The sequence below is a fragment of the Saccopteryx bilineata genome, chromosome 2 (assembly GCF_036850765.1).
Source record: "Saccopteryx bilineata isolate mSacBil1 chromosome 2, mSacBil1_pri_phased_curated, whole genome shotgun sequence".
Taxonomy (NCBI): Eukaryota; Metazoa; Chordata; class Mammalia; order Chiroptera; family Emballonuridae; genus Saccopteryx; species Saccopteryx bilineata.
This window is the reverse complement of record NC_089491.1, coordinates 70,441,907-70,469,198: the sequence shown is the minus strand read 5'-3', so window position 1 is coordinate 70,469,198 and position 27,292 is coordinate 70,441,907. Positions and strand designations below refer to the sequence as shown.

The following is a 27,292-nucleotide window of genomic DNA, read 5'->3' as shown; positions in this document are numbered from 1 at the left end:
ACTGTTATGATTATTAATAATACTTTATTAAGGGCTTATCTTACATCAGATGGTTATAAATCATTTTCTTTTCAACCTCATAATCACCTTGTTGAGTAGTATATTATTAATAGTTTCTTAGAGCTGCTCTAACCCAGTACCACAAACCCAGTACCACAAAAATTAAACCATGTAATTTTTTTGGCTCAGTTTCAGGGGCTAAACATTTGAAATCAAGGTGTCAGCAGTACTAGTTTCCCCTGAGGGCTGTGACCCAGAATCACTTTCATGACTCTTTCCTAGTTTCTTGTGTTTTGGGGGACAGTTTTGGCACATTTGACTTGGATATGTATCATTCTAATCTCTCTTTCAGCCGCACATGGTGTTCTTTCTGCACCTCCCTCTTTTTATATGGTGTTCTTTTCGCAAGGACACAAGTCATACCAGATTAAGGACCCATTCTACTTCAATAAGACCTCAGTTTAACTTGATTACCTCTGGAAAATACCTTATTTTCAAGTACTTAGGTACTAGGATTTAAGACTTCAAATATGTTCATGTGTGGTGAGATAATTCAATCCATAACAAGTATGTATTCTTATTTTATATATGAGTTAGCTAAGGTGATGCTGAATTTGTTTTTCTAAGATTATGAAAGCAGTCAGTGATGGAGCAGGGGTTCACATCCAATTTGATGACTTTATTTATTAATCAGAATATACTGTTGGTACTCAGAATGAAAAGATATATAGATATATTTTTCTCCTACAGCTAAGAATTTTAAACATAGCCTTTTTGGTAACTTTGGTGGTATAGACCAACACTGACCAGGATCTAAGTTTTATTGGTGAAACCAGAGTTAAATCTGCACTTGTCAGAAATGATATTTAGGCCCTGGCCGGTTGGCTCAGTGGTAGAGCGTCAGCCTGGCATGCAGAAGTCCCAGGTTCGATTCCCGGCCAGGGCATACAGGAGAGGCGCCCATTTACTTCTCCACCCCTCCCCTCTCCTTCCTCTCTCTCTCTCTTCCCCTCCTGCAGCCAAGGCTCCATTGGAGCAAAGATGGCCCGGGCACTGAGGATGGCTCCTTGGCCTCTGCCCCAGGCGCTAGAGTGGCTCTGGTCACAGCAGAGCGACGCCCCGGAGGGGCAGAGCATCGCCCCCTGGTGGGCAGAGCGTCGCCCCCTGGTGGGCATGCCGGGTGGATCCCGGTCAGGCGCATGCTGGGGACTGTCTGTCTCTCCCCGTTTCCAGCTTCAGAAAAATACAAAAAGAAATGATATTTAAGGAAGGTCTCCAGCCATGGGCAGGAATTAAGACTAAAAACAAAAAGTCTGGACCCCAGGTGATCTTAGAGGATATCTCTATACATATAACCCTGAGAAGTCTAATAATGGAGTGTCCTCGTAAAAAGATGTTTTAACGTTGATTATTGACTTAATGGAGAATTGGTAAACAGGACCTAGGAGCATTTTTGTGTTTGATTGTGTGTGTGTTTATATATCATTCAAGTCCTGTGGCATGAGTGGGACAATGAACATTCTGCAGATATGTGTGTGCTTGCATTGAAAGATCAAAATTAACTGACATTTTTCTTCCAATTTTTTTTTCCAATTAGGCTTTAATATTCTTAAACAACTGGTGTTTATAAAACTGACTGGCTGCCCATTTATGTGGTTCTGCCTGAGCACCTTGGTTTAATATCCTACACTGAAATGGATAAAGCAGGAAGTTCAGCCTTTGAGAAAGCAAATGGATTTCAGGAACTGGGGTAGGGGATAGGTACATTTAGAGATTGGGGTAAATAGAAATTTTCCCATTAGCCCTGTGAGTCCCCAGGGTTCTTAAGTTCCTCCTCCAACAACAAAAATCACTATTATTCCAATAGTTTATCAAAATGATACTTTATCTCAAAATATTTTGGCAGTGGTTGGAAATGTTTCACTTTTTTCAAGATTCCTGATATTTTTCAGTGGGAACTTACTTGTTAATAAACATATTTTCTAAATGTTAACCTGTGTGAGAAGTTAAGGGGTTGTAGCTATTTATATATTTAATGTGAATCGGTTCTGTTCACCCTTTGCTCTAAAGAACACTGAGATCAGTTACAGTGAAATAAGTGGAAGTCTTGATTCAAGACTGGGTAAGAGGAAGGGATAAATGGTTCAGAAATGTGTTTTCCCAGTGAAAATAAATCATGGTAGAGGTATCTAGGTCTGTGTGTGTCTGAGTCAGGGAGGCTGTTTTCCTTTATGTTGGTGCTAAAGACTAGAAATTTAATTTGTTTATTTTAAGTCATGTTTTTATTTGATTTTTAATTGAGGAAAAGCAAAAATAATGTTTCTTATTTATTTCCGAGTGCCATCTTGTGCTATAAACATTATATTTATGAGAATTTAAAACAGATACATAAAATATATAATTGTTAAAATAAATTTAAACATCTAAATAATTATCACCTGTGATTGCATTTAGGATATGGATTGGGAAGCTGACTAAAGGAATTGACATAATAGCAAAATCTTTGTAATTTGTATTAGTAATAGTTGCTAAACCAAGGCTAATGGTTAAATAAAACATATTTACATTAATCATACAAAAGTATATTTTAATTGCTTTTGTTTATTTTTATTTTATTTAAAAAATTAAATTTGAGTGACATTGATCCATTAGAGTACATTGGTTTCAGATAAACATTTCTATACCATTTGAACTAGTGTATACCCATTACCCCAAGTAAAATTGTTTTCCATCACTTATATTTATCTCTCTTTACACCTCTCCACCCCTTCCCTCATGTCTCCTTTCCCCACATCTACCTCCCACTGGTAACCACTTTACTTTTATCTATGTTCACGAGTCTCAGTGTTATATCCCACCTGTGTGTGAAATCATACAGTTCTTTTTTTTTTTTTTTTTCCTGAAGCTGAGCTGGAAACGGGGAGAGACAGTCAGACAGACTCCCGCATGTGCCGGACCGGGATCCACCCGGCACGCCCACCAGGAGCGATGCTCTGCCCACTAGGGGGTGATGCTCTGCTCCTCCGGGCGTCGCTCTGCCCCGACCAGAGCCACTCTAGCGCCTGGGGCAGTGGCCAAGGAGCCATCCCCAGTGCCCGGGCCATCTTTGCTCCAATGGAGCCTTGGCTGCGGGAGGGGAAGAGAGAGACAGAGAGGAAGGAGGGGGGGTGGAGAAGCAAATGGGCGCTTCTCCTATGTGCCCTGGCCGGGAATCGAACCCGGGTCCCCTGCACACCAGGCCGACGCTCTACCGCTGAGCCAACCGGCCAGGGCACAGTTCTTAACTTTTTCTGATTTACTTATTTCACTCAGTATAATGTTCTAAGATCCATCCATCTTGTTGTAAATGGCACAATGTCATCATTTCCTATGGCTGAATAGTATTCCATTGTATATATGTATCACATCTTTATCCAATCATCTATTGAGGGACACTTTGATTGAGCCCATGTCTTAGTCACTGTGAATAATGCTGCAATGAACATGGGGATGCATGTGTCTTTACATACCAATGTTTTCAAGTTTTGGGGTAGATACCCAGTAGAGGAATTGCTAGGTCATATGGTAGCTCCATTCTTAGTTTTTTGAGGAACCACCATACTTTCTTCCATAATGGTGGTTCTAATTTGCATTCCCACCAGCAGTGAATGAGGGTTCCTTTTTCTCCACAATATCTCCAACACTTGTTATTATCTATCTTATTGTTTTTTCATTGGTATTATCAATTAAAATACTCATTTCCAAAATTCTTTAACTATTTTTTATGAAGTGCTTTGCAAGTGGTTTCATACATATTTCTCAGCATATGAGCAACCCTTATCATTCTTATTTAGTTGTAAGAAAGAAAAGATCTCTGGTTATTTGAAGTGACTTTAGCTGAATCCAAATGTAAGTGAATCCAACTTCTTTTTCTCTCCCCTTTTTTTAATGCATGAAAGGGAACAGAGGCAGGAAGGGTTTCTATCTAATAACTATACCCCTAACTTTTGCCTTACAATGTTTCCAAATGAGCTGTCAGACTCTTAATATACATCCTTTCCTGAGGCCTTCCTTCCTCAAAAAATGAATTTAGAACACACAAAAATGATTTATTATTTAAAAGACCCTGGGGTTTGTACATTCTATGAATTGTATATTGAATATTGTCTTGTTATAGAGTCTTAAAAGGAATTAAGTCTGTTAAACAGTGATTGATCTGATAATGCCAAGCCATGTTTTACTATATTCACTGTTGTTAGGGTTTAGGGAATCAATAAAGAATATCCTGTTCTTCCCCTTCTGCGCTTGGAGCAATTCAGAATTAAAATCTAAGAGACAGACAGATGGAGGCCAAATAGCCAGTTTTATTATAAAGATGATTAGAAATTTTGGTTTTCAATGTTTATGCACATAGGATTTATACCTCACCACTAAGTTAAGCATACTTTCCAATTTGTCATTGGTACATCTAAACAACTAAAGGCCTCCCCAAAAGGACAAAGTTGACCCCTCTACCCCTCTAAGCTTATCTCATAACAGTGAACTTTACTGAGATATACGGACCAACATCCATTGAAAGAGGCAAGAGCCCAGAGGGAACTGAGCTAGACATGTTCAGTGACTCCTGCCAGGATTTGGGATCAGAGAAGTAGGAAGAGGGCTGGGTGTTCTCCTCTGATGGACACTCTTATGCAAATAAGAGGCACCAGGAAGAAAGAAGAGTCTACTCAACATCCTCCATCTAGTGGTCTCTTTCTGGGCTTTTCCACCCAAGCTGAATACTCTCATCTCAAATTGTTACTGGCTATGTTGTCAATTAGAGATAAAAAATTAAGTATAAAGATAATATAAGGCCTTTGATATAAAAAGCTTCAAATATTAACAGTTTAATTCTTTCACTGTCAATTTCCCAGAAATTGAATAAAGTCTCTAATTAAATCACCTTTTTCTGTAAAACTCAAAATCAAAAGCCAAAATTCCCAATTAAACATCCAAGGAAATTACTGTCCAAAATCAAAAGCTTTTGCTCAGCCATTCTGCCAGTGGAGAATCTTCTGATTCCTGAGTAGTGTGAGTGACTTCAACATTTATCATCCACTAAAATTGGCTTTTGTTACTTCAGCACTTCAGAAGTACTCTCCTCACTCAGGTAACCACCATTCTAATTTTCTGTGTGGCTTTTTGTTTTATATATATATATACACACACACACACACACACACACACGCGCGCGCGCGCGCGCGCGCGCGCGCACTATACACACACACACAATTTTTCTTAATTAAAAATTGTTTTTAATAACACTCATCCGAATATTGAAGGAAACTTAGTATTGGGGTCTTTCTGAAAAGCGCAGTGAATTAATAGAACACACAACATTATTAAAGTATTAGCTTTGTATGTAACAAGTTTCAAAAATGCTGCAGTCCCCATCTGAGCAGGTGGTAGTGCAGTGGAGAGCATCAGAATGGGATGCAGAAGACCCAGGTTCAAAACCCCGATGTGCCTGACCTGTGGTGGCGCAGTGGATAAAGCGTCGACCTGGAAATGCTGAGGTTGCCGGTTCGAAACCCTGGGCTTGCCTGGTCAAGGCACATATGGGAGTTGATGCTCCCAGCTCCTCCCCCTTCTCTCTCTCTGTCTCTCTCTCCTCTCTAAAAATGAATAAATAAAATAAAATAATTAAAAAAAATTAAAAAAAAACCCCGATGTCGCTGGCCTGAGCATGGGCTCACCAGGTTGAGCATGGGGTCACTGGCTTGAGCATGGGATCATAGGCATGACCCTATGATCACTGGCTTGAGCCCAAAGGTTGCTGGCTTGAAGCCCAAGGTCTCTGGCTTGAGCCCAAGGTCATTGGCTTGAGCAAGGGGTTACTTGCTCTGCTGTAGCTCCCAGTCAAGGCACATATGAGAAAGCAATCAATTAATAACTATGCTGCAACAAAGAATTGATACTTCTCATCTCTCTCCCTTCCTGTCTGTCTGTCCCTATCTGCCCTTCTCTCTGTCTCTGTCACAACAAAAAGAAAGAAAGAAAGAAAGAAAGAAAGAAAGAAAGAAAGAAAGAAAGAAAGAAAGAAAGAAAGAAAGAAAGAAAAGAAAACACGATGGCCCCGTGTACTATGGCAATGAACCAGAGATTCAGTGGTAACTGTTGGAAGAATTGTATTCCAGGAAAAATCTTGCTTGGATCAGGCTTGCTCAGATGTCATTCAGTCCATGCCAATTGTCTGAAGTCCAAGACATGTCAACTCCTGCAAGATCTCTTCTATCATAAGATGAAGCATAGCACTACATTGACCCTGCCTTAGAGAAATCTACCTGAATATAAAATTCTTTCTCAGATGATATTGGAAAATTTCAGATCATCTTGCTAAGTTTAGAAACCTGTAAAGATGGCAGACTCAGCTGAAGTGACTTTTCCCTCAAATATTATATTATAAACATTTTAATTTTCATTTCTTACTTGAACCCTGGGTCTCTAGAGTCCCAATGCTGTAATGAATGTTGATTCTGTCTTATGACATATCTCACATACTCTCACGGTGGTAGGCTTAGCAAGTTCTGTGATGCCCCAACTGCTTTCACTAACTCTAGATATCAAACACTTAAAATTGATAAAATGTGCTTTTGGGGGGGAAGGGTTCATCCTTTAACCTTGCATGTATTTTATCTGGAAAATCAATTTGATCTGAAGCTGGTGATAGTCCTGAAGCATGTTATTCCAAGTGGTCTGAGGAAGCCAATACCCCTGCCAGGAGCTATTCTCCAGAATGTCCCTTCCCCTTTTCCAGGCCTTGACAAATGTCTACTTTTCTAGAAATACAAGAAATATGTTATGTCTATGTCTATAATACTTTTCTCTGGAGCAATGGAGATGCCATGAGTGTCCAGTTTCCTACTGTTGTTCTATTAGAGGTTTCTGGGAGGGTCAGCTGAGTTTTTAACTATTCAACCACTTCACCTTTTCTAACACATACATGACTAGTACCATTTGCAGATTCAAAATATTGTTTCTTTTTTCTTCTATTTTGTTTTGTGGTCCAGGCATTTGTTTTGGGATTCTGTCTTTTGACATTTAAAAAATAAATGAGTACTGCATTTGTCAAAAGGAAGTACTTTTGAAATATATCCTGTTAATTTTACCTTTAAAGGTAAATAATCCTGTCCAAGAAGTACAGCCCTACAGAGCATGTATCTCAGACCTGGATGCAATATATTACTGCCTGCTGAGATCTTTTTTTCTATGTTACATCTTCTGCACCTTATTCTATCCCACATTTCTTCCAGATTCTTAAGCAGAATTGTTAATCGCTAAGCAACACTTGTACCTCAGTCTGTTATATCTTATGTAGTATAATGAATACCAATTCATGAAATTCTCATCTTATTAAGTTATAAGTATTCTACACTGAGCTTTCTGGTGTTTTCTACTCAATTCTGTGCAGGTTTTCAGATGTGATGTGATCTAATGATCTAAGTGTTGAAAAGGTACCTCCACAATAATGTGTTAATTATTGACTCTACCAAAGATTCTGCCTCGCCCCCCCCCCCGATCTGGGTATGTTTTTGCTGAAAAGACAGTTTATTCTCTTTCTGCAACCTTGCCATCCTTCTTTTGTTAGACTTATCAGGCTATAACTAAATTTCTGATCTCATAGCAATTAAAAGCTCCCTGCCAAAAAAACCCTTTGGAAGACATATTTGACTTGGGCATCTCTTCTCTTTCATTTCAGATATTTTAGCTTACCCTTTAGGATCACAACCTGCCTCTTAATAATCTCTCTTCATCTAGGTCAGGATATCTTCCTTTTTATTTTTATTTTTATATTTCCATTCTAATGGACTGAAGCATAGTTTTGAAAACATTGCTAAGTTTTTCTTAGATTTCCTCAGCAGACTTAGTTTTTTAAAACAGTATTTATACATTTTTTAAATATTCAAAGTTTACTTAGTTTTCTTTCTAACTCAACTAAGGAGAATGATATTTTCTTTATAATAAAGTGCCTCCATTATGGCGTGATTGAAGTTTTCTTCTGTCCCTGGTTAGCAAATCTAAAGTTATTTTATGCCTAAGACTAAATGATAGGGAATAATTTGAGCTTACATAAAATCCATATGAATAAAGAAAGGGGTTGTTTTGTTTTTGCTACAGTTTCTTTCCCTGATGCAGTTCAGAGGAACAGAACCTGGAGAACTGTCTAGCATTTAGCTGCCTCACTATACCATATGCAATGGTGTTATGCAGGGTACAGAACACAGTACATTTTAGGAATTGAGAGAGTCCAGTGTGGGGGAGTACAAAGGGGAAGAAGAAACTTAGCCCCAAGAGGAAGACAAAAGGATGACCCATACAAGGTTATGTAGACTGTGGTAAGAATCATGAACAATAGGGGAAAACCTGCTCTTGACTTTAGAATCTTCAGAAAGTTTTTGCAGGAATTTGAAATAGATAAAATCTTCTTATAGCATTCATGATATGCAAATGAATAAAAATTATGGCAACATAGCTGAAGAAAACACTCGTTTGTCCTGGCCTTATGGGGAAATTTGAGGGATGAACTCTAGCTGAATAACATCCTTTTTCACAAGGCTATATTACTTCATCTACCAGTGTGTGCCTTCTCCATGACCATATACTGATTTTATCTGGAGATTGTCCAGAAAGCTAGAGCTCTCCAAAACAATTTGGCTGGTTATGGTGATAGGAAAACTGGATAGAGTGATATTTTCCAAATTCTGACTTCATTATGTGAGTCATTTTGGTGGAAGAAAAAGAAAAAAATATTTTTTTCTTTTTTTCCCCCCTCATCTCCCCAGGTGGTTCTGAAGTCTTCATTTTAGTTCCAGAAAGCAGCTTATCAATAATAATAATAATAATCAGGATTACTGAATTTATCTTGAAAAATAAGTTCATCATTAGCATAGAACAAGACACTAACCTGTTTTATTTCCACAATGCATCTTAGGCCTAGCCACATAATATATTTCCATTCAAAATAATTGCTCAAGGAAAGTACACACATGAAAAACTTTGGTGCCTATGGCATGTCTAAATTTTAGTTTGAGACTTTATTCTGATTAATTCGGTGTTATAATTTTTAGAATTATTTTTCATATTCAATGCACTTTGCAAATTCACTTTTCTTTGGACATAAAATATCTTTTTTTAAGTTTTTATTTAATTTTATTCATTTTTAGAGAGGAGAGAGAGAGGGAGAGAGACAAACAGAGAGAGAGAAGGGGGGAGGAGCTGGAGGCATCAACTCCCATATGTGCCTTGACCAGGCAAGCCCAGGGTTTCGAACTGGTGACCTCAGCATTTCCAGGTCGATGCTTTATCCACTGCACCACCACTGGTCAGGCCTGGACATAAAATATCGTAAAGCTATTTATTTTGCATGGCTTTTAGGTAGGTTATTATTATGGAAGTCAGCTCTAAAAAAATACATTTTACTGAATTCTGATACCTAGATAGTATTCTAGACCTGCATTAAAACTGCATACAAATGATATTTTCAAGCACATATTTACAGTTGCAAAATTTTGGTATCACCACCTTTGCAAAATTTTGTTGCTACATAAAATCCTATAGTGAATTAGATTATGTTGAAGTTTATAATATTAGTAATTACCACTTATTGAGAACTTACTAATTATCAAGGACATCAGGTTAGGAGTAATTTTTTAACAAGTAATTTTTTTCATTCTTTTATCTGTTTATTCAACATGCTGGATGACCTCCTATGTATCAATCACTGTCTGTCACTGCGTGAGTTAAAACAATGTCTCTCTTTTCAATATCTTAGATCATAGTGTAAGGATACATTTTTTATCAAATCTCTTTACAACTAAATAAGCCATTATGTGTTTCAAGTCCTTAGAAGGAGAAATTCAAAAACAAAATAAAAGATAATTGACTGGGAGATGTCCAAGAAAGTGTCCCTTATTTAATCCTTAGTGTAACTCAGTGAATCCACATTTTAGAGCCAGACTGCCTGGATAGGAATACTGACAGTGCCTCCTTTCCTGTGTGACCTTGGGTAACTTACAGAAACTTTCCATGAATCAGTTTTGTCATTTGTAAATGGAGAAAATGATAGCACCTTTTTTAGTTAGGTTATTGTATTAAATGTTAAGGGATTAAGTGATTTACTTAAGGATAGTATAAGGAAAAGTTAGGTTCTAAACCAGCTGATTTGGCTGACATCAGGATTCAAGTTTTAATGACAACATGAATTTTGTTAGCTGATTGAAAAAGACAGAGACTATGCAGGGAAGCTCTGTTTTCTATTTCATTTACCAGTTTGAGTCACATTGTAGTAATCATTGATAAGGGAGTGCTGGTTATCTCACAAGGAGATGCCTATGCAAGCTTTAGTGTGGTTATGTTTCTGAAGCTTGCTTTCTTTGACTTATTCCCCAAACTGGCATAGAGTGCAAAGTTTCACTTGTTACTTTTTATTAGGCTATGTAGGGAAACAGCATCGTGTAATGGCTAAGGGCAGATACTGTAGAGCTAGTCCGCTAGGGTTCACATCCTAGTTTCATCACTTACCAGTGACCAGGAGCAGATTGTTCAACAACACTATGCTTTAGTATCATTTCTGTAAAATTAGAATGGTAATTAGAATGTGGACCTCTTAAGTTTGTAAGAAGTACGAAATTTCCTTGTATGATATATCAGGGCCTGGCCCACAGTGAGCCTTATATAAGTGTGGAATAACAAACAAAAAGTTACCCCATTCTTGATGAAATTTTCATTGTTTGGATGCAATTATTATAAAGTATAATTCCTAAAGCCACTCTCGAAAACAACTTAGTGATAGCCATTTGAAAGTTGAGAAACAGGATCACATTTCCATCCTTTAAGCTTATTAGTATACAAGCGACCTAATTGCCAGACAGGCATGGCAAAAAAAAAAAAAGTACAAAAAATACAAATTATCTTTCTGTCTCAAAATTAATTGGAAATCTTTCTACATTATTTTTAAGCTACTATGAATAAGAAAAAAATAGAACTGCTTCGGATTATTACCCTACCTATCCCTTTGTTGAAAACAGGAACTAAAAAATTACCTCCTGAGGAATCAAGAAAAAAAAAAGATTTGTGTCCAAAAATATAAAGCAGTCTTTGAAACAATTTTCATGTTTCATCACCTCTTATCTGAGTCCCTGTGAACATTAACTAACTGAAAGTTGTCTGTATCTCATTTAGGTATCTATGCATCACTTTGTATTCATACATTGTCTACAGGACCCGCTATAGACACAAAGAACTTAGAGGATTGGTTTTCTATACACCTACATTTGCCAAACACCTGCCTTTGCCCTATGTTCTGTAGAAATAAGCATTGTCTTCAAAATGTTTCTTCAATTAAATATGTAAAATAAATAAACACACAAACAGGTTTTTCCATAGTATTTTTATAGCATTGTTTCAAGTAGGTGATAAGAAAACTCAGCCAACAGTGGAAACTGTTGAGACGCAAACATGAGTCCTAAACATGTCTGAAGGTAGAGTGTTAACATGCAGGGGCGTGTCAGCCCACTGAAGTCATCTAGTGAAACTGGGCATAGAACTACATTTTTAAGGGATTGATGATGGCATCTTCCCTAAATGGAATTAAATTCAGGGTAGGGGGGAGCAAATAGATAATTAGAGTAGTTGGTAACAAGGAAACAAGTTGTGACGATGGGGATATTGTCCCTTTGACTAAAAGTGGCAGAATTAGAGATATAGATTGTAGAAAATGGTATTTCAGGCTTCGTGCTTTGTCAGAACTTGAATAACCAAAAGTCAGTTTTCAAGATAATTAAACTTACTTTTAATGAGTATGATAGAGATGAAGGATCTGGTTATGAGACATTTCTCACTGGTTCCACCCATCCCTCTCAGAAGGAGTGATGTGGTTTTCATAGTCATAAACTCTAGGAGAGTTGTTGGAGATGTTACTTTTCTTTTAGGGAGCTGTGTTTAAAGTTGGAATTTGGGGAATGAAGTCCCTGAAGTGTAAAGTTGATGGAGAATCACTGATACCATGACTACCAAAACCTGAGCATGCCAAAAGCAACTGATGTATCAAATTTTTTAGTTTTTTCTATGTGCTAAATTGATCTTAGGCACACATATGCTGTAGTAAATAAGAATGTAACTGACCTTCTAGTGGAAGACAAACTGACTTTTATAAAATATATGGAGTATCTACATGAAATCCACCCATGCAAAACCTCTACTTCTTCCTCCCAGTTGTTTAATCTTTAAGATTATCTATGGTCGTGGCAGGGGTGAAATTAGGATGCTGCTCTCATTGATCCCTCCTAGGCAAATAGGAACCATATGAGCTCTGAAAAAGGTATTGATTTTGAAAACTTGGGAGAATTTGTATGTATAGCACGAGGATTTCAGTGCATGTTCATGTAGACTTTTAAATTAGTTTATGGGTCTATGTACAAACTCTTATTATTGCAATTACCATGCCTGGCAGTTATTTGTTTACTTGAGTTTTCAATGGATAACAAGCAGATTTTTAAAAGAAGAAATTGAGTCTTAATAATATTTTTCCCTTGATACTTACTAAAGTTTCTGATTCATAATTTTTGCTGAATAAATAAGTAAATGCCTAGATAATATTGCAACATGATAAAAATACAAACAAAAAGTCAGATTGAAATATGTTGGAATTAATTTTTCTTACATCAAACCATACTAAACATTGATTTCAAGTGAGCATCTTTGGTTCACGGGATTGTAATATTTACGTGAAAAAAATTTTAATGTTTTAAATGTTTCATGAACTTTGATTTAATGTATCTTAATCCAAATTAAATATCTCCCCAATGTAGACCATTAATAATCCTTCATTTGTTTATCTGCATTGTGGATACTAAGAGGAAGATATAGTAATATTTTTTTTCAACAAAATATCTGAGAGTAGAACTTTTTTTTCAAGTAAAATTGAGAAAGTGCAAGTTTACATCATTGGTGAAATTATTACTGTTATTGAAACGGTTTTGTTTATTAAAATAAGTAATCTCTGTTTAATGAATTAGAGCTATTTAAACTAAACTGAAGTAGAACTATGAAGATATTTCAACTCATCATTAATTCTTCAAATTCATTCTTTCAGAGTATTATATAATTAATAAATTTGATAAAATATATTCAAATCTACAAAGTCTATAAAAATTATTTGCTTTACTTGCTTGAGCCTTTTGCTTCTAATTCAGCTGTTCTGCTTTTTTATTTCCATAAAAATAAAAACTATCCGTTTTCCTCAAAAAAATTAGAAAAGTGATTCTCCAATTAAAGATATGTAGACAATTGCATGAATAGCCTTTACAATTCATTGTAAATGCAACAAGTTGAAAGGTTGAATTAAGTCACCTCAAGTAAGATAAAATTTTTTTTTTTTTTTATTTTTCTGAAGCTGGAAACGGGGAGAGACAGTCAGACAGACTCCCGCATGCTCCCGACCGGGATCCACCCGGCACGCCCACCAGGGGCTACGCTCTGCCCACCAGGGGGCGATGCTCTGCCCATCCTGGGCGTCGCCATGTTGCGACCAGAGCCACTGTAGCGCCTGGGGCAGAGGCCACAGAGCCATCCCCAGCGCCCGGGCCATCTTTGCTCCAATGGAGCCTTGGCTGCGGGAGGGGAAGAGAGAGACAGAGAGGAAAGTGCGGCGGAGGGGTGGAGAAGCAAATGTGCGCTTCTCCTGTGTGCCCTGGCCGGGAATCGAACCCGGGTCCTCCGCACGCTAGGCCGACGCTCTACCGCTGAGCCAACCGGCCAGGGCAAGTAAGATAAAATTTTATTTGAGAAAGGTAGCAATCAGTATTTGTAACAGAGAATTACCCAGGATTAAAAAACTCAAAGAAATGTATTTAAGAAGCATGACCTCATCAAGATACTGACTGAATAGATAAGGTATGTAAAACACAAATATTAGAAAATAAGAGGCTACTGATTATTAATATGACTATTACTGTGAGGAGTGTAGTGGCTGCATTATATAAATATATCTATAAAAATATAAATATATGTATATACACATATATATATATATATATCCAATAATAACTATACTACAAGGCCATGGTAATGACCAATTAGCCTCTGTTTTCTCTTTTCCAATCAAAAATCAAGACCCATTTGTTTATTTTTTTTTATTTTCTTGCCCCAGGAAAAATATTAGAAAAAGTATTGCTACAAGGAATGTCTAAAATTTTACTATGTTTTCTTCTAGAACTTTTATGGTTTTGAGTATAATAATTAAGTCTTTAACCTATTTTGAATTTATACTTGTTGCTTAGTTTTATATTTCTGCATGCATCTGTCCATTTATTGAATAGACTATCTTTGCCCCATTGTATGTTCTTGCCTCCTTTGTCAAATATTAATTGACCATAAAGGTGTTGGTTGATTTTTGGGCTCTCAATTCTGTTTCATTGATCTGTATACCTATTTTTATGCTAGTAACATGCTGTTTTGATTACCATGGCCTTGTAGTATAGTTGATATTAGGTAACATGATTCCTCCAACTTTGTTCTTCTTTCTCAAGATTGTTGTTGCTACTTAGGATCTATTGTGGTTCCATGTAGATTTTTGAAACATTTGTTTGAATTTTGTGAAATATGTTATTGCTATTCTGTTAGAAATTCTGTTGAATCTAGAAATTGCTTTGAGTAGTATGAACATTTAAATGATAATAATTCTTCCTATCTATGAACATGGTATATCATTTCATTTATGTGTATCTTTTCAGTTTTTTTTTTCAGTGTCTTATAATGTTTCGAGTGCAAGTCCTTTACATCCTTATTTAAATTTATTTCTAGGTTTTTAAATGTAGTTGTAAATTGAATTGTTCTCTTAGTTTCCCTTTCTGATAGTATATAAAAATGCAACTGATTCTAGATACTTACTTTGTATACTGTTGCTTTACTGATTTCTGATTTCTTTTATTAGTTCTGTTAGTTTTCTGGTGAAATCTTTATGGTTCTCTATATGAAATATCATGTCATCTGCAAATAATGACAGTTTTACTTCTTTTTTTTCAATTTAATGCCTTTTGTTTCTTCTTTTCTGATTATTGTGATTAGGATTTCCAAAAGTATGTTGAATAAGAGTGTTGAAAAAGGACATTCCTGTCTTATTCCCAATCTAAGAACAATGCTTATAATTTTTGTCCATTGAGAATGATGTCAGCTGTGAATTCTTATAACAGGCCTTTATTACACCTAGGTACGTTCCCTCTATTCCCACTTTGCTAAGAGTTTTTATCATAAATTGGTGCTGAATTTTATCAAATGTTTTTTCTAGACCTGTTGATATGATTATATATTATTTATCCTTCATTTTGTTTATTTGATGTTTATTGATTTGTGGATATTGTACCAGCCTTGCATCCCAGCATTAAACCCAACTTGATCTTGATCGTGGTGTATAAATTCTTTATCATACTTCTAGATCTGGTTTGTTAATATTTGTCCATAATTTTAGCATCTATTTTCATCAAGGATATTGGCCTATAATTTTCTTTCATTACAGTGTCTTTACTTGGTTTGGGAATTAAGATAATGATAGCCTCTTAAAATAAACTTGGGAGTGTTCTCTCCTCTTAATTTTTTTGGAATAATTTGAGAAAAAAAGTATGTTGAGTCTTTGATAAAATTCACTTGAGAATCTATCCGGTGCAGAAGCTTTGTTCATTGAGAGTATTTTGATTACTGCTTCAGAGGTTGCTAGTCCTATCCCCAGTCAGGGCACATACAGGAAAAAATAGGTATTGCTATTTCTCACTCTCTCCCTATCTCTAAAATCAATAAAATTAACATTTAAAAATGTTTGATTACTGCTTCAGTTTCACTAAATTGTAATCTGTTTATTCAGATTCTCTGATTCTTCTTGATTTAGTTTTGGAAGACTCTATATATCTAGCAATTTATCCATTGTGTATAGATTGTCCAATTTGTTGACATATAGATGTCCATAATATTTTTTTACAATCTTTTGTATTTTTGTGAAGTCAGTTTTTACTTCTCAGTCATTTCTGATTTTAGTTATTTGGCTCCTCTTTTTTTCTTGATGACACTGGTTAAAGGTATGTCAATCTTGTTTATCTTTTCAAAGAAACAGCTCTTAGTTTTTACTTATCTTTTATTCCTTTTTTAGATTCTATTTTATTTATTTCTGCCCAGGTCTTTATTGTTTCCTTTATCTAGTTACTTTGGGTTTTATTTTTTCAACTTCTTTTAAGTGTAAATTTAGGTTGTTTGAGATTTTTCTTGTTTCTTGAGTTATGCCTGTAATGCTATGCAATTCCTTCCTAAGACTACTTTCTCTGTGTCCCATATGTTTTGGTTTGTCACATTCACATTTCATATATTTCAAGGTATTTTTGACTTTCCCTTGATCTCATTGTTAACCTATTTATATTTTAGTACCATGTTATTTAGCTCAGTTCCTTCTGTGTTTTTCAGTGTTTTTCTTATGATTAATTTCTAGTTCTATACCATTAAGGTCAGAGAAGATGTTTAATATGATTTTAGTCTTCTTCAGTTTATTGAGACTATTTTGTGTCCAAACATGTGGTTTATCCTCGAGAATGTTCTACGTGCACTGAAATATACATATTTTTTTCTGCTGCTTTGAGGTGAAATGCACTGAAGATATCAATTAAATTAATTTGCCCTAGATGGTCTAGTGCAGGGGTCTCAAACTCATTCAGCATGTGGGCCACAGAGCAAGATCACAGCCCTTTGGCGGGCTGCACTATGTCTACAAAAGGCAACTGTTATGCAACACTTTTCTCACTGTAGTTGAAAACAAAAAAAAATCAGTACAACAAGCACAATCGTACATGCAGTTTACTCAGTGTCACAAAACGACCAGAAACTGTAGTTCGCATCACAACTGCTGTTAACTAAGCTAATATCTAGCTAGGATGCTAGAGAAATGAAAAATACAAGTAGGCCCCTAGGCTTACTTAATTTTATCCAAAATATTTTGAACTTCGTGGATTAGTCTGTGGGCCGCACAAAATTGTTCGGCGGGCCGCATGCGGCCCGCGGGCCGCGAGTTTGAAACCCCTGATCTAGTGTATCATTTAAGGCCACCATTTACTGTGTGATTTTCTGTCTGGGAGATATATCCAGTAATGTAAAATAGGTATTTAAATGCCCTACTATGACTGTATTACTGTCAATCTCTCCCTTTATGTCCATCAGTATTTGCTTTACATGTTTAGGTGCTCCTATGTTGGGGACATAAGTGTTTATAAGAGATAGATCTTCTTGGTGAATTGTTCCCTTTATCATTATGTAGTGTCTTTCTTTGTCTCTTAATATAGCCTTTGTTTAAAATCTATTTTGTCAGAAATATGTATTGCTACTTCAGCTTTTGTTCCCCTTTCTAGTTACATGAATTATCTTTTTCCATTCCTTTACTTTTAGTCTGTGTGTATTTTTCATTCTGAGATGGGTCTTTTTTAGACAGCATATATGGGGGTTTTGTTTTCTTACTCATTCTGCCTCCTGTCATTTGATTGAAGCATTTAAGACATTTACATTTAAAGTAATTGATGAAAGACCTGTATTTATTGCCATTTTATTTTTTTAATTATTGTGGGTCAAATAAGTTTGCAAATATGATATATATGTTTGCTCGCTTATAGTTTGCATTGGGTGTGGGGGACAGGCTGTAAGCAGGCTGGGTCGTTATAGCCTAAGGCTTAGTTTTAAGACTAAGCTTTTCCCCACACCCTTGACTGTTGCATGATGTGGGTGGTGCACACTCATGAGGAATCCCATTATGCCTCAGATAAGTGACTTTGTATCAAAGACTTCCTTGTTTGTATATTGGATTAAAGATTTTTATTTCTATGCTATAAAGGAGAGCAGAGAAAGGCCACGCGGAGGAGAGGAGAAGCAGCCAAGATGGCAGAGGGCTGAAGAAGCAGCCAGTTTGACAGAGTTTGAGCAGAGAGAATGAGATGGGGTAAATAAGGCTGGTGAAGTAGAAACCTTTGATTCTAGGAACCTTGGATAAGTCAGTGGCTTTGGGAGCCATGAATGGAAAGGGAAGTGTTTCCCACTGTGTGTGTTTCTTGCACAATGGGTGCAAGCTAGGATTAAAGCTAATGGCTCACCAGTTCTTGGCTCTGTTGTTTCATTACTGTCTGTCTGAATCAAATGTGAACCTGCATTGGCCAGGTGGCTGTGATGGTGGCCATAGCTACTGGCGTTACAACTATGTTCCTCTATTTTCTTCCTCAGATTTCTGCTCCTCTTCTTTGCTTTCTTCTTCTTCTGCCCCCCTTTCTCCTCCCCCTCTCTTTCACCTCTCCTCCCCATCCCCCTACTCCTCCTTCTCTCCCTCCTCCTCTTTCTCCTTCTTCTCTTCCTCCTCCTTCTTATTCTCCTCTTAAAACATGCCCTTCAACATTTCTTGTAGTACTGGTTTGATGGTAACAAACTCCCTTAGCCTTTTCTTGTCTGAGAAGCTGTTTATTTCACCTTCGATTTTAAATATAGCCTAGCTGGTTAAAGTAGTCGTGGTTGTAGGTTCTTGTTTTTCATTACTTGGAATGTTTCATGCCAATCCTTTTTGGACTGAAATGTTCCTGTTGAGAAATCAGCTGATTTATGGGAGTTCTTTTGTAGGTGAGTAACCATATCTTGAGGTTTTTAAGATTTTATCTTTTTCTTTAATGTTTGCCATTTTAATTATCATGTGTCTTGGTGTGAGTCTCTGTGTGTCCATTTGTTTTGGACACTCTGTGCTTCCTGAACTTATATATTTTTTTCCTCCACCAGGTTAAGGATGTTTGTGGTCATTATTTCTTCAAATAGAAATATGTTCTACCAGAAATATTCTCTACCTTATTTGTTCTCAATTCCCTGATTTCTGCTTTCTCCTCTGGTATCCCTATGATGCAAATGTTATGCTTCATGTTGTCCCAATGTTCCCTTCAACTATCTTCATTTTTTTAAATTATTTTTTCTTTTTACTTGTCAGATTGGGTGTTTTCTTTTCTGCCTTGTCTTTCAAATCACTTACAGTTAGTGCTCAACTTACAACCACGATTGGTTCCGACAGACCGATTGTAACACAATTTGGTCGTAAGTTGAGTACGCTATGTATATAGTACTGTTAAATGATGTTATAAAAATATTGAAATCATACTATATCATAATTTTCTTTCATTATTGTTATATATCATAATTATCTTTTTAATTTTATGCCATTTTTATCATCTCCACACCATTTTGTTTCTTATTTTTACATTCGTCAGGTTTAAGTAAAACACTGCATTACCAGTACAACTGGTTTAATATTTGCAAAACATACAGAATTACAAAATACAGGTGCATACAAAAATATAATATACAGGTGTTAAAAATACCACAGGAAACATTTTACCAATTGCAAAATATATCAAAATATATATACATGTATGAAACATTTTATTGGCCAGCACTGTTGTACACCCAGCTGGGCAATGTTTGCACTGCCAGACATGGATCAGTCGTGGCTAGCGATTGTGATTGTAAAATCGAATGGTCATAAGTTGCATAGGTCGTAAGTCTATCAATACCTGTATTCAACGTTCAGCTTGCAGTTTATTCCTTCCAGTGTATTCTTGATGCCAGATGTTTTATTATTTATTCCTGCCTGGGTTTTTTTTTTATGGTTCCTATGTCCTTTCTAGTCTCCCTATTTTGGCTGCCTCTGTATTTGTTTCTATGTATTATGTATGTCTACTAGGGGTGGCCTTATGTAGTATTGTGTACTGTGAGATCTAGAGTTGCAGTCTCCTTGATCACTGGATCTGGATGCTCTAGGAATATCCCTTGACTGGGTTCTGTGAGCCATGATGTTGTAATTGAGTCTTTATTATTATTGGCCCATTTATGCCTGAGATTGAACCTCAGACTGACTTCCTTTGAGGCTCAGTCCCAATCCAGCATGCGTGTTGCTCTGCAAGAACTGACAACATAAAGTAGAATTTGCCTCAGCAGTGTTTGGAGCCTGCCAAGATCTCCCTTTAGATATGCTGCTTTTGAAGCTTATTAGATCCTGCTCTGATGTTGTCTGAAGCTGGCCACTGAGTTTTTTGGTTCTAGGCCTCTTTGGAGTGACTCTGGTACAAGCAATGTAAGACACTGCCTGTGACTGGCATTTGGCAACTTGTTTGGAACTATAAGCAATCCACAGTTTGTGGCTGCCCCTGATGGGACTGTGTATGAGTTATGAGTGTTTATATAGAACCAAGCTGTATATCAAGGCTGGCTTTTACCAGTACCAGGCTCAAGGGCAGGTCAGCAAGAGTTCCCGAGCACCCCAAGGTCCACCTCTGGCTGCCTCCGCCTGTCAGCAGGCTGTTTGTCTCAGTCACTGAAAAACCTCTGGTTGTACTCCTCAGCAGGGCATAAGCTGAATAGTGTAAGTACAAAGGGAATTTAGAGAGTGGGGCTACTGCTTTCTCCCAGACTAATGCTGCAAGGAGGGGAGTGTTTCACCCAAGAAAAGTGAAATCTGCAGAATGGGAGAATGACTCAGAGTAGGATTACTGGTGGCTGTCCATTCAGCTTTCTTCCCAAAGGCACAAAATCCAGACTCTCCTCATGGATTTCTCTAGTATGTTCCATCTTCCATCCACTAGAGCCTTGAGTGAATGGATATAAACAAAAATTTGTTAGCCCTTTAAGAAGGTACCTATATCTCCAATGACTCCTGTTCTATCCCAAGTGGACAGAAACCACACTGCTTTTTACATCCAGATGGTATTTAAACACCTTTTTCCGGCTCTGATACACTAGGATAAGGAGTCCAACTGGGGGTTTAGACCCCACGCTTCTCAGGAAGAATGCCCTTTAACTGAGATATTGTACCAGACCTCATTCACTAGCCCTGTGAGGCCAACCATTTAACTTCTCTGCACTCAGTCTCAATGTGGCTTCGTCTGTAAATTTTAGCTTTGAAACTTCTTTAACTATTCTTTAGAATGTTATTCAGGATGATTGTTCTGTAATTTACTTGTAATTTCAGTTTGGTCCTAGGAGGGGGGGAATTAATCTTCCACCTACTGTGCACCATTTAAGATCTCTCTCAGTATGGACATTATAATGATGTTAAATATTCCCATCAATGAACATAGTGTATGCTTATACTTATGTGTGTCTTCAGTTTCTTTCTTCACTGTGTTATAATGTTCTAAGTATGAATCTTTTAAATCTTTGGTTAAAGTTATTCTTAAGTGGTTTTTTTTTTTATACAACTGGAAATTGGATTATTTTCTTAGTTTTCTGTCAGTATTGGTATATGAAAATATGACTGATTTCTGGATATTTATATTTTATCCTGCTACTTTACAGAATTATTTGATCATTTCATGTAATTTTTTGGTATAATCTCTAGGATTCCCTATGTACAGTATGAGCATGGTATCATTAGCAAATAATACCAGTTTTACTTCTTCCTTTCCAGTTTCGAAGTCTTTTATTTCTTCTTCTTGGTCTGATCACTGTTGCTAAGTCTTCTAGTGCTATGTTGAGTATTAGTAGTGGAAGAGGACATTCATATCTACTTTCTGATCTTAAGAGAAATGCTTGTAGCTATTTCCCATTGAGTATAATGTTGGCTGTGGATTTGGCATATATGGTCTTTACTATGTTGAAAAATATTCCCTCTATTTCCACTTGACTGAGTTTTTATCCATAGTAGATGCTAGATTTCAAAAAATAATTTTTCTGTATCTATTGATATAATCATAAAATTTGTATTATTGATTTTTTTCTGTGGTGTATAATGCAGGTATTATACCAGCTTAGCCTCCCAAAAAGAAATTGCACTTGATCATGATATATGACCTTTTTAATGTATTGCTAGATTCGGTTTGCTAATATTTTGTTGTGAATTTTAGAATCTACATGTATCAGAGGTATTTGCCTATGATTTTCTTTCCTTATAGTGTCTTTATCTGGTTTTCATATTAGGATGATGCTGGCCTTGTTAAATGAGCCTGAGAACCTTTCTGCCTCCTGAATTTTTTGGAATAGTCCTGACTGGCTTCTAGCCCTGGGGTCACACTTAGCACAGCAGTCTCTACCCTTGATTATGGACATACTTACTAAAAGGGTATTTTATTTTTAACATATGATCTCTAATCCCTCTGTGATTGCCCTTTCAAATAAACCAAATGATATTTTAGATGAAAACAAATAAAAATATGTGAGCAGACACACACACACACACACACACACACACACACACACACACTGTGAGATTCCATTTATAGAAAACATCCAGAATAGATAAAGAAGCAGACACAGAAAGAAGATCAGGGGTTGCCAGGGGCAGGAGGAATAGGGAATAAGTACTTTAAGTGCAGGGTTTCCTTTTGGGACAATGGAACATTCTGCAAATAGACATTCTGCAACTAGACAGTGGTGATGCTTGCACAGGAGCATGAATGTACTTCATGCTCAGGAATGGCACAATTTAAAATGAATGCAGTAACTTTTAAATTTTATTAAGAGGACATAAATACATCCTACTGTAATGAATACGAAGGGAAAGGATAAAAATTATAAATTGTTCCATTACTTCGGGAGGTAGAGCAACAAACATTTGGAGTAGCTGTTGAGTACTAAGTGGCTGTACAGCTGGCCCTGAGCCATTTTCCACAGACAGGGCCCCCTGTCTGGCTGGAACCAGGGCAGTTTCTGGGGAGGGTACTTCAGGGTCGGCTGGTGGGGCCTCCTCAGGGAGCTCCTGAGACACAGCACAGGCTGGCCCCGGCCCCGGAGCTACCGCTGGGTCGACCGCGGGAGGAGGCCCGGCTGTAGGAGGGGGCCCGGCTGTGGGAGCGGGCCCGGCAGTGGGAGCGGGCCCAGCAGTGGGAGGGGGACAGCCCTCCTGATCTGGAGCAACCTCTGGGTCCGCCGCTGGGTCTGGCTCCTCAGGTGATGAACAGAGAACAGCTGGCGCTACGTCCTGGGCTGGAGCAGGAGTTGCTAGAAAAATAAAGATCACCTGCGTACCTGCATTTCTATGTGCCTTCCCCCCAAAGAAAGAACACTCCAGAGCCTTCCAGAGAAGCTTTAGCCCAGTACCCACCACTGGACCTACTCCCCACCCCCACAGGCAGTCTGAGGTTAGTCTGCTCCCTGTGTGTCTGCCACTGACCCCTCCCCAGAAGCTCCCCACCTCCAACCCCCACCCCCACCCCTACATTCTCACCCTTTGGCTCTAAGTCCCTGGGCTCCATGTCCTTGGGCTCCAGGTCCTCTGGGCCGGCTCTCTTCACTTGGGCAGGCTGCTGCAGGGTGAAGTCAGAAATTGTGAGTTGCCTGTGGAGCCTGGGCAGTTGCTTTGGTCACTCATGAGCCCTGTTCCCTAGACCCCAGGTGGCCACCCTCACTTCCAGCCTGCTCTGGCCCTGGATGGTGTGGCCCTCCTGCCCCTCATGGGTGGAGACAGGATGGGAGTTTCCACTGACCAGCTTCTTCCGCCGTGTTCTGTGTTATGATGGACAGTGACAGTGACCAGCAGCTAGTCCAGGGACATGAAGCACTGCCTGGCCCTAGTGGCTGCTGCTTCTGCCCACTGGACATTCCGCTCCCTGATCAGGCCCAGCCCTGTGTCTGCACAGACCTCGCCCAGGGGAAGGACGTTCCCCTCCAGGGCTCAGAATAAACCGCTGGCAGATGGTGCTGTCCACTGCAGGCCCCCAGTCAGCCCTGACCTGGGTGTGAACATGGCAGACACCCCAGGATTCTGACAGCGCCCTCCACTCCTGCCTGTTCTTGGCTGGGCAGGTCCTCCCCACGTGAACCCCTGTGCTACACACACATACACACACGTACACAACTCGCGTGCGCACGCGTACACACACACACACACACACACACACACACAGGGAGGGGACACAGCACTCCTCAAGTGGGATTAGAGTGGTGGCCTGGCCCGAACAGAACCACGCCAGGCCTCCCTGTGTTACCTCTGGGTCCCGCCGTGAAAAGGGCCACAGGCGTCTGGACTGAGTGCAGATCCAGCGACAGCAGCGGCTGAACATGCTATCACTGTGGCTTTTTTGAGGGCGACGGCCCTGCGAGCGGGGAAGACAACAAGAGAACATCCTCTCTCTCCGAATGTCTCTAGTCAAATGAGCTGACTGGGGTCTGTTCAGAATGTGACTGCTTGGTTACCAGGTTCCAACTGCTGGGCTCTGTCATCGGGAAGTGAGGTCACAAATCATGTCAGGAATGAGGTCACTGCTCTTTTATGACAAAATGCTGGGTGTGGAGGACCCAGGCATATACATAGACAAACATGTGGTGTTCACAAGAGGGAAAGAGGGGTGGGGATAAGGTAGAAGAGGGTAAATGGGGAATAAATGGTGATGAAAGGAGATGTGACAGCTGTGGTGAGCACACAATGCAATATACAGATGATGTGTTACGGAACTGTTGCCTGAAACCTATATATTTTTATTAACCAATATCATCCAATATAATCAATAAAATTTAAAAAAATAAAAAACCAAGACATACTTGACACTAAAACAAACCTGTTAAGCCCACTCTTAATCTTTATAAGGGCAATCTATCCAATCCGAAGAATCCTAAAATGTACATTTAGGGGTTTGAGCTTTGGGTGCACAGCAGAGTGACTGGGAGTGTGGGATATATCGTATGTGTGATGTTTTTATCCCTTCTTCCAAGTACAAGTTATGACTCTGTGAAGGGAAGAGGATATGGGCTGTGAGCAACTGACTACACTGATGGCATTGAGGAATAGGGCATTATTCATGGTACCAAAGAAATGAGTTCTTTGGAAAGTCAGGCTGTATCTCAGGTTCAGGTTTTTCTAAACTTATGAGCCTTCACTCTGGCACAGGCACTGTCCTAGGTACCTTCACAAGGATACTTATCCTTATAGCAATGCTGTGGGAACTAGGTATTAAGATGACCCTTTTGTAGATTAGGACACTGAGGTTTAGATAAATTTTCTAAATTAATAGACTCAGAAGCAGTAGAGTTAGAGTACAAGCTTTGACCTTTCAGTTTCTGTGTTCATAGCTGTACAACATGGCTCCCTCCTTCTGAAGGATCTGAAACCCCTGCACATACATCTGTGTTGCCTCAGGTGGTTTGTATTTTATTTTGGACCTGTACTTTAGCATAACAAACAAAAAGTAATCAAGTGAATTCAAATTTTTCATGTTAAGTAAATGTTTATATACAGGGTAGAGCAAGTAGGTGCACCTTTGTTTATATGGTAAATAATACAATAATAATAAGGATATACTCTGTTTTTTGTGTTGTTGTTTTTTTACTCACAACTACAAACCTACTTCTGCCACACCCTGTATGTGCTCAGTGTATATACTCTGGATATACCTGTGTGTGTGTGTATATATACACATACATACATGTTGAGTATATGTGTGAACAAGCTGCAGGCTTCTATGTGTTCATCATGTTCTAGTTCTTGATCTAACCAGTGATTACATGAACATTTCCTCTGTGATAGTTTGTTAAGCTATATACATTTGAATTTTCCAAGTTTCTCATGTGGTTTATAAGTCATAAGAAAAAAATTACTCAAATTTGAAAAGGAAAGACAAGATAACTGAATTTTTCTATGGTTCTCATGAGCAGAACTAAGACCCATGGACAGAGACTTCCAGGTGACAAACCATCCACTTACACCTTGAAGACAGGTTAGGGAATATCCAAGAGTCTATCATAATACAACAAAAAATCCTTATTTGCTGTTTTCAAATGAACTGCTAGTCTTCATAAATACATGAAGCCCTGGAGAAAGAATTTAAAGATTAATTCTATGAAAATTTTATTATTAACCTCACGTTATGTACATATATAATTTTGGTTTGGAACCTAATTGAAATGTTCAGAGACTAAAATGCATACACATGTTTATATGCACAGACAAGCACACGTAGGTTCAACTCATCATTTATTGTATTCTTCACTCTCTTTCAAGGAATGATAGGTATTTGAATATCTGAACAAATGAAGTTTCAAACTTGATTCCCAAAGTAAAAAGAAAAGGTGATCATCATAAGTTTTTTAAAAATCTCCTTTATTTTATTATAATAAATATTAGAATTTCAATATTCCTGCTCAAACACAGAGGTAGGCAGGTGTGTTTATAAAAGGCCTCAAATGTTTGTCTTTGCCTTTACACAGGACAACATTTATGAAATCTTTGCATCCCATGGCGGGTGCTGGGTCTTCTCTTGGGGAATGTGTGCTGTTCAGATATTGCCTTTCATTTGAACTTCAAATACTATTTAAAAATATAGTCTGCATTTTAATATAATTTGAAAATTAAATTTAAAATGCTTTTATTTTTATCATTGTACTATCTGCCATTAATTTACTTTTCAAAAATGAGTCAAAGCAAACACTAATTACTGTCTGATAACAAGCAAGGCAGAAAAATATGAAACATTTAAAAAATGAAGCTTGGTTTGCCTTGCTCATAAGAAAATTAAATATATGTAATGAATATTAAAGGATTTAAAAATATATTTAATAATAGTCTACTCTCTTTTGAGTACTTACATATTTTAAATGAATAATTTTGTGGTTACCTGAATAATTAGAAATGTATATTAAGGATTTAGACTATATTTTCTTTCTTTGTATAATGACAAAACATGAGATTAAATAAACAGTTCAATTTAAGTAAAACAAAACTAAACAAATATATATATATCCTAAAGCATTTTCATCATTCTACAATATTTATAAATGTAATAATGATATAGAATTTTAAGTTTTTATTGTATATATTTTTAAAACAGGAAACTAAAAGACCTCTTTTTTTCTTTCTGCCTTTCATATTTTTTGTTTTTTATTAGGCTTGGACTCCTGGATCATCTGGTGACTTCAAAAACCTGGTAGGATACATTTTTTTCTGTAGTATTGTCAATATTTTTGTTTCCTGTACCACAAAACTTTGGAGAATGGCTTTCTTTCTATGTCAGGCTTAATTCTTTTTCCTAATTCTCCCCTCATTTTCAACCCTTGAGAGTGATTTAATCTCATAAAACCAATTGAAGAAGGTCAACTTCATTTTAACCCATGCAGGATTCTCTGATAAATCCACATACTTGAAGATTTAACTTTATGGGTAAGAAGAGTATTTAATAGAAGGGTAGAATTTGTTTCTTCAGGAAATAAAAATCACTGAAAGAGTCTGAGATAAGAGAGAGGATTATTCAGGTAAGATGCAGAACATGTCAACTTGAGAAATTTTATTTTAAATAATACC

The 27,292-nt window shown here is 37.6% G+C and overlaps 1 protein-coding gene across 4 annotated transcripts in view; it reads left to right on the top strand.

Moving 5' to 3' along the window:
* The window catches only part of PTPRD (protein tyrosine phosphatase receptor type D), a 2,510,439-nt gene that overhangs the window by 961,060 nt on the left and 1,522,087 nt on the right, over window positions 1–27,292 (top strand). For all 4 annotated transcript variants that reach the window (XM_066257235.1, XM_066257234.1, XM_066257236.1 and 1 more), the window contains one exon: window positions 26,880–26,918. The gene's annotated coding sequence lies outside the window, so the exon portion shown is untranslated. The remainder of the gene's footprint in view (window positions 1–26,879; window positions 26,919–27,292) is intronic.